Source organism: Perca fluviatilis, chromosome 11 (genome assembly GCF_010015445.1).
Source record: "Perca fluviatilis chromosome 11, GENO_Pfluv_1.0, whole genome shotgun sequence".
Lineage (NCBI taxonomy): Eukaryota > Metazoa > Chordata > Actinopteri > Perciformes > Percidae > Perca > Perca fluviatilis.
The window spans coordinates 1,946,580-1,957,952 of record NC_053122.1 but is presented as its reverse complement, the minus strand read 5'-3'; the positions used below and the strand labels follow the sequence as shown (position 1 = coordinate 1,957,952).

The following is an 11,373-nucleotide window of genomic DNA, read 5'->3' as shown; positions in this document are numbered from 1 at the left end:
ATAAAAAAGTTTCCAGAAGTGAATTTTGTAATGGAATAGCAGAGATCGGCTACCTGATCTCAGGTCAGTAGTGTAGCCTATGTAAATTTTTGGGGCGTGACCGTTCTCTTAATACACCCATGGGTGTGACAAAGGTACAGGTCTTGGGATGCTTACGTAAGCTTCTAGCTTTGTTGAGATTCACCTGTTTTCAGCGGCAGTTTCAAAATATGAGATTTTCATAGTAAATGGGTCTCAATGGGACTTTGAGCTTCTCTGTATGTCCTATTTACCCACCAAACTATCATTATTCAACTATGACAAGGTAAAATAGGTTTTGCATTCTATCACCCCTTTAAGACTCACAAAAACAATTAACTGGATTACATACTTTTCATGAAGTTGTAAGGACAAATAATCAGTGTAAACAATGAATTCAATGAATTATGTTCTCAGTGTCCACTTGACAGCACTGGTGTTCAATGAAAGGAAGAGCTGAAGTGAATAAATGTTTACTGAGGAGCTGTCAGGTTTTTGTACAGAGACTGTGGGTTTGCTTTCACTGTGGGCCTCACAACACAGTAGTACAGAGCAGCGTCTGTCACTGCAGCAGAGGAGATCTGAAGAACTATTTTGGTTTTATCCTCACTCACTGAAAGAGAGAGTCCGGAGTTTGTTACATTTTGTAATCCCAAGTGATTGATGAGGAACTCTGGTGGTTTTCCTGGATATTGTCGATACCAGGAGAAATAATCTGTATAATCAGCTTTTTTGGGAGTATCTGTAGGACAGACTTACAGAGCTCCTTCTAAAATGTTCTTTTCTGTCTCGACTGGAGTGAGTTCTTCACAGCTGATACCTAAAGGAAAAGATAACTCGAGTTATTTAATGTTGTAAAATACTTAATACATGATTAACATTCAGATGTTATTGGAATAAAAAATGTTCATGCTGTATAGACTAACATACCTGTGAGGATGGAAAGAAACATCAGATAAAACACACAATGCTGCAGTGAAAGCATGTTGAATAAAGGTAATGTTGATGGTTTGTGTATTGAACTCTGTTGAATATAGAAGTTCCTCTCTCTTCTATAGTTCAGTAACAGCTCAGCTCCTCCCTGAGTCTCCCCGTCTCCTTGTAGCTCTCTATATTTTCACTTCTCTCTGTTACACTAGTAAGGTAAAGTGATTCTAGACTGCGTCATATTCAAGTTTAACAGTGTGTGACTCCCTCTGGTGGATGTTGTCGAGTATTGTGTTGTCTTTGCTCCAAAGGTTTTGTACAGTACAGAGTTTTGGTGTTTTCCTGTCTCTATGGGCTTCACAGCACAGTAGTACACAGCAGAGTCAGACACCTTAGCTGAGGGGATGTTCATTTTCATTTGTTTGTCCTCCACTTCAATCTTCAGTCCAGTAATTGGCCTTGTCAATATTCCTCCTGTTCCTAAATGAGAGATGAGGAACTCTGGTGATTCCAAGAAGAAATCATCCTCATATTTAGCTTTTGGATTATCTGTAGGACAAAGTAACAGAGCTGTCTTCTAAACTGCTCTTTTCTGTCTCTACTGGAGTGTTCGTTCAACAGCTGACACCTAAAGGAAGAGATAATTTCTCAATGCATTTCATAAAACTCATTGATTCAATTGAACAAATGTATAAAATATTGAAATTAAAGATTTCCTCAATGCAGAATCTAACAAACTTGTTAGAATAATGAGAAACATCATATAAAACACAAAATGCTGCAGTGACAGCATGTTGAATAAAGTTAATGTTGATGGTTTGTGTATTGATCTCTGTTGAATATAGAAGTTCCTCTCTCTTCTATAGTTCAGTAACAGCTCAACTCCTCCCTGAATGTCAGGTCTCCTCTTAGATCTGTATCTTCACCTCTCTGGTACTTGTTCCTCCGGTTAACACACTGGTGGCAATATTGTGTACCGTTTTGTTATTTATCCTTCTAAACCAAGAGTTACCAACCTGATCTGATAGAATTCCGTGAAATGAACATGGCCCCTTATCTCAAAAATCATTGGCAAATCATTTCAAGGAATCCCAATGATGATGGGATTCCTTGATGATGGGCTCACGGAAGACTTGCGTGAAATGTACACGGCCCCTTAAGTTAAGGAAAAGGTTGAGGGTGGGCTAACGTTTCCATGACACACGGGACAACAATGGGAAGGTTGGGTTTAGGAAACATGACACGGGGACACGTTCCCCTGGTCTCCTGGGTGAAAGTCCTGTGTTGTTTGACCCATCCTCCACCCTGACCAACGAACCTACGCGGTTTTCGGGCTTTCGCACTACTCTCTACCGTAGTCATTCCAAATACTACTGTGATGGAAGTTTACTTTGCAGCAGGAGTGATTTTTAGGAAATAGAAAAGTGAAACAAATAAAGACAGTTGAAGACTAAACCAAGTTTTTATTTTTTTATATTTGCAAATATAGGAGTAACACAATTTCACAAAATGCACAGAGGCTCAGTGAAAAGTCTCTTCAACGAGTCCAACAGGAATACTGAGCATAAATACATCCTCAGAGTGACAGCACACAAACACTTGGCTTACAATCAATCAAGACACATGGACATTCAGGACATTCATGGACATTCAGGAGGCCATTCGCCTCCGCACCCCCTCTGTATAGTTAGGGTGACCTTGCACCTTATCTGTTCAGCATACACATTATGTTCCAGACTTTGTAGCTCCCTTAGTTTAGTGAGAATCAGAATCAACATGTGAGAGTGAGAAAATGTAACTCAATTTCAGGCTTAAAGGTCTAATATGTAATATTTGTACTGTAATAAATCCAAAAATGACACCAATGCCTCATCAGATATTAAGGAAACATGTTAAAGTGAAATACTGACAACAATGCTAATGTCAGTATTTTTCTTTTTGAAATTTACATTCCGTGACGGAATTTATGTTTATGTTTTGATCTGTGTGTTGTTATCAACGGCCCAGTTTGACAGCCAGGTCGGGTTGCCAGATATACCGTATAAAACGTAAACCCAGCACACTACAGCTGTAATGTTAGTACAGCCATGAAAGCAGCACACAAACGAATGGGATCAATGGAGATAGAGTCTACATGACATAAAAAAGAAAAAGCATGTTTCTAACAGTTGCGTGACCAGAGACGTAACAACCCCCTGGTAAATATTGGAGATATATTTGAAAGATGGAGACAGCTTAGAGCCCAAAAGGACCGAGAGTTGGCTTATTTCCTCCTGAACAGGTAAACATTAGCTTCAGGCAAATTTATCACAGCTACTAGGGATGAGCATTTTTTGTCATTTCAACTTTTTGTACTCACATTGAATTATATAATTACTCGCAAAAACAATTGAGACATAGCCAGTAAAGTGATCCCGACTGGTCCTGGCTAATGCCGCCATGCTAACCCTGCTAACTGCTAACGTTACCCGGAGGACCAGGCAAGCGGTCCATGGCTGTTTACAACGTAGTTCAGCGGCTGGAGCCGACAACGGTGAGTTATTTTAAGCCACGCACGAGGGGGCTGTATATCGGAAAGAGAGGACTGTGAGTTTGCAGTGTGTTTAGCGATTGTTGCCGTACTTCAAAGCCAATGAAGTGTGTCTCCGGGCAAGATAGTGGCATTTTTAGCGTTTTGTATTGTAATTATAAGCCGAGGAAGTGTGCCTGACTGGCGTGTGGAGAGGACAGTGAGGTTGTTGTGTTTTTAGCGGTTCATTCTGTAATTTTAAGCCGAAAAAGTGTGTCTGTCAGTTGGTTACAGAGATCCGCGTAAGCACGGGGGCTTTTATGACTGTCAATATAGCCAGCATCTATCGTTAGCTACTCCGCTGTGCTGTGGAGCAATGTCTGGCTATGTGAGAAAAGCATCTAGCAACATTGTTGTGGATGCTCCGGTCTCAGCCTGGCAACCTCCGTGAACTTCAAGTCTGGGGAGGAGGGGGCGGGGAAATGACTCTCCAGTATTTTGAATTGGTAGTGCAGTAACTATTTTAACCGCTAGCTGCCAGTATTACATACAATATTACATATTGCACCTTTAATCAATTTTAGAAACACTTTATATGATAAAAAAGTGGCTGCAATTGCTGGACTTTAATGTTGAACTACAGATTGTCAGGAAAACGGAAATAATATCATCCAAAGATATGTAAACAGAGAATGAGGGGGACCGGGGATTGAACCCTGTGGTACACCACAATAAATCAGCCTTAAGAGAAAAACACAAACTTCTTTTATAATGATAACAACAAAACTATGACCTGATTCTGTGATGCTAACCAGAGTTGAAATAGAGCTCTGTTGGATGTCAGTGGATTTGCTGTTACAATCAGTTATGAGGTATTGTTCATGAACACAATATCACACAACACATCATTATCATCCTGATTGTTGAATAAAACACTGTTCTTTTCATCTTTAATGCTTCAATTTCCGTTATTGTGACCTCTACAAAGAATCTAGACCAGTGATCTTCAAGAGGTGGTCTTGGACCCTAGGGGGTCCCTCAGAGTTAATGCAGGGAGACCACCAATTATTGTTAATTTTTGAAAGTCTTTCCAAAGTTAAATTCTTAACATGAATCCAACATATTATCAGTAGTCCTCACTGCTTACTGGCCTATAGGTAAGGTTGTTACTAAGGCCATCCACAGATACAGTTAATGCTAAGGATTTCCACTTGTATATTTTACATTAAAACATTATTAATGAAATCATGCCAATTATTATGGTAATAGCTTAGTATTCTCTTGGAAAAAGGCTATAAGGGCTATAGGCCCCCTACAATTTATTGTAGGCCCAGTTTATTATGCAACTTAATTTTATACAATATATGTGGTAGGAGGTCTCTGCTCCGTCTCTCTTTTATTTTAAGGGGTCCTTGGCTTAAAAACATAGAAGACCCCTGATCTAGACTTCATCATTACATACTATTCAGTGTTTAAAAGTGTGTGAAACTGGTGTTTCCTGTCACTGTGGGCTGCAGAGCACAGTAGTACACAGCAGAGTCTGAAAGTTTAGCTGAGGAAATCTGCAGATCTATTTTGGTTTTATCCTCAATCACTGAAACAGACAGTCCAGATTTTGTTTCATTTTGCGATCCCAAGTGAAGATGAGGAACTCTGGTGTTTTTCCTGGATATTGTCGATACCAGAAGAAATAATCACTACCAGTTGCTTGTTTGGAGTATTTGTAGGACAGAGTAACAGAACTGCCTTCTAAACTGTTTTTCGGTTTCGCGAGATTGAGTTCTTCACAGCTGACACCTAAAGGAAGAGATAACTCTGTTATTTCATGTTTTAAGTTGTAAAGCCTCAACAAATGTTCTACATTCAGAAAACATCGGAGTCAAACTTTTCCTTAACATAGAATCTAACAAATCTTTTAAATATCTAGAAACAGAAGAGAAAACACACAATGCTGCAGTGACAGCATGTTGAATAAAAGTAATGTTATGGTTTGTGTATTTTTCAAATGTGGAACTTTGAACTCCATGTAAAACCTGAACTGGATCTGTAAAACTTTGAAAATGTCTTTGTATTTCAGAATTTATAATAAAAAACATAAGTACATATGAGAGTGAAGCAGAACAGAATTACAGTGAGTGTTTCCATGTCTGCAGAGGTGAAATGCTGTTTTTGAATGTTCAGGATGAATACGTTTTTGAGTTGTTTTGTCTGATGTTCCCAGCTGGAATCAAACAGTTCTCTGTGATGAAGCCACCTCTGCACTCAGTAGGAGGAGACTCAGATGTTGATTTAGTTTCATTCCCTCCAAAGCTTTATCACAACTGTGTTTCATTAGTGAAAAGAATCCAGACTGTCTCATAAAATACACTGAAGTTTAACAGTGTGTGACTTCCTCTGGTGGATGTTGTAGGGTATTGTGTTGCCTTTGCTCCAAAGGTTTTTGTACAGAGTTTTGGTGTTTCCTGTCACTGTGGGCTGCAGAGCACAGTAGTACACAGCAGAGTCAGATACTACAGCAGAGGAGATCTGCAGATATGTTTTGGTGTTATCCTCAGTCACTGAAACAGACAGTCCAGATTTTGTTGCATTTTGCGATCCAAAGTGAGAGATGATGCACTCTGGTTGTTTTCCTGGATATTGTCGATACCAGAAGAAATAATCACTAGTTGCTTGTTTGGAGTATTTGTAGGTTAAAGCAACAGAGCTGCCTTCTAAAGTGTTCACTTCTTTCTCTACTGGAGTGAGTTCTAGTTGTAGCGTACTTCATGGAAGGGGAGGCAGAGGTAGAGTCGTTCTCCCCCCGCCGCCAACACCCTGCACCCCCAGCTGAAAATGACTTCCCGCGCCTCTGCTCGTAGTTCTTTATTTTCACTTCTCTCAGTTACACTACTAAAGTAAAGTGATTCTACATCATAAAAATATAAATGTTGAACAGTATGTGACTCCCTCTGGTGGACGTTGTGTAGTATTGTGTTGTCTCTGCTCCAAAGGTTTTTGTACAGAGTTTTGGTGTTTCCTGTCACTGTGGGCCTCAGAGCACAGTAGTACACAGCAGAGTCAGACAGCTGAAGCTTATGGATCTTCAGAGGAACTGATCTTAAGCTGGAATTCAGTGTGGATGAAAATTTCTCCTTGTCCACCGTTCCCCCGTTCCAACCTTAAAGCGGCTCAGAATGAATTTGGGGCTGTTGTTTCCATCGTGTTTGTACCAGAAGAGATAATCATTAGTTGTACTGCTGTTATATAGACAGCCAAGTGTTACTGCCTCCCTTCAGTAGCAGGCACATCTCCTTCTGGTTGCAGCACGTTGTCTTTTTGTGCTCTGCATTCTGTAAAACAGCAACAAACAGAATCAGTGTGCTGTTAAAGAATCATATCAATGTTGGATTGATATCAAAGAAACAGAGTTGTGTTCATACCGCGGCTCATAGCAGCCAGCAACACTGAGATGAACAGAGGCTTCATATCTGCAGTGTGGAGTAACTCTGAGCTACAGCAAGTATAAAGAAGGCTGTGATCTCTCGTTTAGTCTTCATCAACACTAAATTGGTGGATTAGAAGGAGGAACCTGATCACAGCCCTGGGTTATTCCCCTACTGACAACTTTACACCTAACACATGTTGTGCCTCCTCCTTTCTTACTGTAACATGTCTCGTATGAAGTGGTCTTTGTAGTTTTCAGCTGACAGGATTCCTGTTTTAGAGCTGGTGCAGATTCACTTTGTTCTCGAACGTATAATAGGTGTTAATTGGAGTGAAACTGTACATGCATTTTCATTTTACTTTAGAGAAAGTTTGAAAGTAAACTGAGACTTAATATTTCAACATGTTATGTGTTATACTCTTTTCAGAATGTTTGAGCTCATTGTGGCCTATGTATTTTCATTGTTTCTATCAGCAGTTGGTATAAACAGAGCCAAAAGTTTAAGTCCTGTGGATTCCATAATTACTCTGTGACCGGCACAACATTTCCTACATTTTGACCAACATGATGTATGAAGAGTGAAAACTGTAGAGGAGAGAGCAATTTGTATTGTATTACAACCCATTCTCATTCGAACTTCGTAAAATAAGTACGTTTGGGCAGTGTCCTTCAGCGTCCCTGATGCAACGGAAAAAGGCACCCTTTGGCGTATTTGTGTAGCGCACTGGGGAGAGCCGCAGTTGAATGACATTTAGCGAGTGGTATGTAAGGGAAATTGCTGCACGAGGAGGCTGTTTGGGGTGGCGGATGGGTAAAACACCGGACATTCACTCAGGAGACTCGGGTTTGCGCCAGCGTGCGTGGCGTTTGTTTCCGGTTTTGAGCGTCCTTCCGGTTGTTTTTCCTTAAACCCAACATCCGCGATTCCGTTATTGTCGCTTCACCACGTGCCGTTTCCGGCTTTTGAGGCTCTTCTCCACAGCCAATGTTTCATCTCTACAACAAGGTTTAAATCAACAGGAGAAACTAGCTGATGTTCAACATTCAGTCTGAGAATTGTTCTCTTCACAGCAGCACTTATTATTGACTGAATGGTTGAACACAGTGCAGAAGTAGTGCACCTCCTACTTGATAATGTTGCCCTCTAGTGGAGGTACAAAGTTCAGTACAACAGTGTAGAAAAAGACGCTTCAAGCAGCTTGTCAGTGTGTCAGCTTGTGTTTTTGTACAGAGACTTTAGCCCTCATTTATCAACCTAATGTAGAAACCAGTGCAGATATGAGCGCAGAAATCATCTTACAACAGGCTTCACGTGTGGTTCATGAAACGTCGCATCACACCAATCCAAGCGTAAGAATGGTCGTACATTGATAAATGCAGCGGCTGGAATTGATCGTAATTTAAATATCACGCCCCAATATATTCCGGTTTTGAGGCGTCGCCCTGCAATTTACGACATGGTGAGACTTAATCTGCAGCACTTTTCAGAGGTGGAGATTGAAACCCTGATATCTCAGGTTAATTTGCACTCAACGTGTGTACTATTTGGCAGCCTGAAAACTGGTATTAAAGGCTATAGAAAGAATGTTGGATGGAAAGAGATCACTGATGCGGTCAACAGTGTTACCGTAGTAAATTGGACTCCAGCTGAAGTTTATTTAATTCATACACCCAGAGGTTAAATTGGGCGAAGCGCACCGGAGCTCACCGGAGCACAGCTCCCCTCCTCAGGTCCACAACACACCCTGCCGGGTGCTCATCTCCGTCTCCTTCAGCATCAAACATTTTCCGGGGTGTGTCAGCCCCGAATGTTTTGAGTTTAACCCTGAATGTATTTTCAAAAGTTGACTGACAAATATGAAACCGGACGTCGCCTTGTGTCCACTCTTGCTGTAAAAGCCGCGCAGCTTCAGGTTTATGGATGCTCTCTGCTGTGGACATGCTGCAGCAGATGTGTCTCGTTTGAGCTCCGTGTATTTCTGCCAGAAGTTTCGGGTTTCCACCTCCGATGTTTAGCAGCATACAGCCACTTCCTTAAACATCTCAAACACAGCTGTGTGTTTCAGACGGGGCTCTGTGTCTGTCAGAAGGTCTGAGATCTACCGCATCAGCAGAGCAATCACGTAATGCACAGGAGACTACGGTGCAAGTAGCCTATAGATTAGGCTATTTTCTAAAATATAGTGACTTTATTCTCATAATAGCCTATATTATAACTTTATTTTTTCACAAAATATCACGACTCCTTCAAATCTCAGAGAGCACCGATGGGATGAGTTATATTTTGAATGTGCACAAAGTTTTGGACATGAGCAGAAATCTTGCTCAATCATCTGAAATATTACAATCAAGAAGTTAAATAAATTAAATGAATAATGTATCACTGAGGTGAATAATTGTCATATGCACATTTACGGAGGTTACTTCCCCAACAAAAGATGCAAAAAGGTAAGAATAAATGATGCCTAAGCTACATGTGTGCTGACTCAGATATAATTAGAAAAGTCAATCTAAAGGAGAATAAATAGATGAAAGCAATACAGAATTCCTGACAGCCTTACTGCAATATTTTCCATTATGTTGTTATATTTGGATTGTAGCCTAATGTGTCCCTTTACATAAAGATAAAGGCATAAATAGGTGCATAAAAATTACCCAAAATGCAGAAAATGAAGTATTTAATGCTAAAAATCCTCCCCAGACTCCCACATCATAAATCACCAAACAAATCTGGAAGCAAAACCTTGGCCTTTGGGTTGCCAGGCCAGTTATGATCAGTCCAAATGTTGGTGCCATCTAATAAACTGGAAGCTAATATGAACATACACTGGCTATTAAGATGCTGGGCCAGCCAATCACTGTTAAAAAGGCTATAATAGTGGTTTCTGATTCTCTTCAATCAACATAATTTTCTTGTTTAAAAAGATGTTTACATATTTGCCAACCAATATTTTCAAACATGTTCAATTTCCAACCCGGTCTCACGCCAGGTCGTGTAATAGTCACGTTGCATTTTAATCTATTAAGTTGTGGACTTAATAGATTTTGACGCTTTTTTCGGTTATATGCAACGACTTTTGAACGTACAGGTCACGCTTTGAACCTGCTCTGGGGGACGCAACAACGGGACGGGCTGCTAGCGGCGCGAGGGCACACAACAACGGGGAAATGAAATGCCACAATAACGAAACGGTTGGGGTAAGGAAAAAAGAACGGGGGAAGGAACCGTAACACCGGGACAAAGGAACTGCCACACACGCGGGACAACAATGGGAAGGTTGGGTTTAGGAAACATGACACGGGGGACACGTTCCCCTGGTCTCCGGGTGAAAGTCCTGTGTTTTCTGACCCAACCACCACCCTGACCAACCTCCCTACGCGGACTTTAGCCTTATCAATTACTCACTACCGTAGCGTTCTGGGATCACAAAATATGCTTCCCATTAAAATGCATTGCTTTCAATTTCGTAATCGGCACCGCAAAAAACGCCATTTACGTAACCTGTCCACGACTTAATAGATTAAAATAACGTGACTATTACACGACCTGGCGTGAGACCGGGCTGTCAATTTCATACATTTTCCAAGGGTGAAATCCATTGCCTGCCTGTTAACATTAGCCTATAAAGGGTAAAAAATTATTAATAATAATAATAATAATAATAAAGTAAGTGAATTGTGAAGTATTTCTCTTTGTTTGAATAACTTATCAACCCTACCTTACACATTAATACTGGGAAAAGAGCCCATTTGGTGTAAAAACACACATTAAGTCATTTTACAATTTTGAATGACGACCATTCTCCGTAAATAAGGGGCTCCCCTCCCTACAAAGCCAATTTAACCACTGCATACACCCTTGACATATGTATGCTATAGTCTTATATTGCAATCTCTTAGGCCTGTATGGTGTACCTATATTTAAATAAACACACAGTAGCTGAGTTTATTTCTTTTATTTTACTCATGTTTTTTTCATGAGTCAGAATGAGGCAACAGCGTTGAGGAAGAGTGCGTGTCCTCCGGTGCCCCGTGCTGGACCACCCCCGACCCTGTCCCCTCACAGCAGAGGGGCTGAAAAACAAGCCAAAATAACTTGGTCAATGGCAGAAATACGTCGTTCACTTGTGGCCATCAATGACACTTTAAAAGAGAAACGAAAACCTGAAGAATAAATAAAAATGTTGTGCATCGTCATGTTTCCTGTGTTGAGTATCATTGCCAAACATAACATTATTCCTTTGTAAAAAGCAAGTAATAATATCCTGTCTCATTCATATAGCCCCCAGTTGTGCTGGACACTGCTCTCTGGGCATTGGGTCATCTGGCTCCATTAGTACATTTAGGGCACCCAGTTTTCCTGCGTGATGTTGTGCAGAACCCCACAGGCTAAAACAATGTTGCAGACTTTTTCGCCATGTATAGTAGGGTCCGCTCAACGTGTGATACAAGACAGAGCCATCTACCCTTAATCAATCCGATGGAGTGCTCCACC

The 11,373-nt window shown here is 40.8% G+C and overlaps 1 pseudogene; it reads right to left on the bottom strand.

Annotated features, from left to right (window-relative positions):
* Window positions 1-5,238: 5,238 nt before the first annotated feature.
* On the bottom strand, window positions 5,239-6,961 carry LOC120568502 (annotated as a pseudogene).
* Between the last annotated feature and the right edge of the window lie 4,412 nt (window positions 6,962-11,373).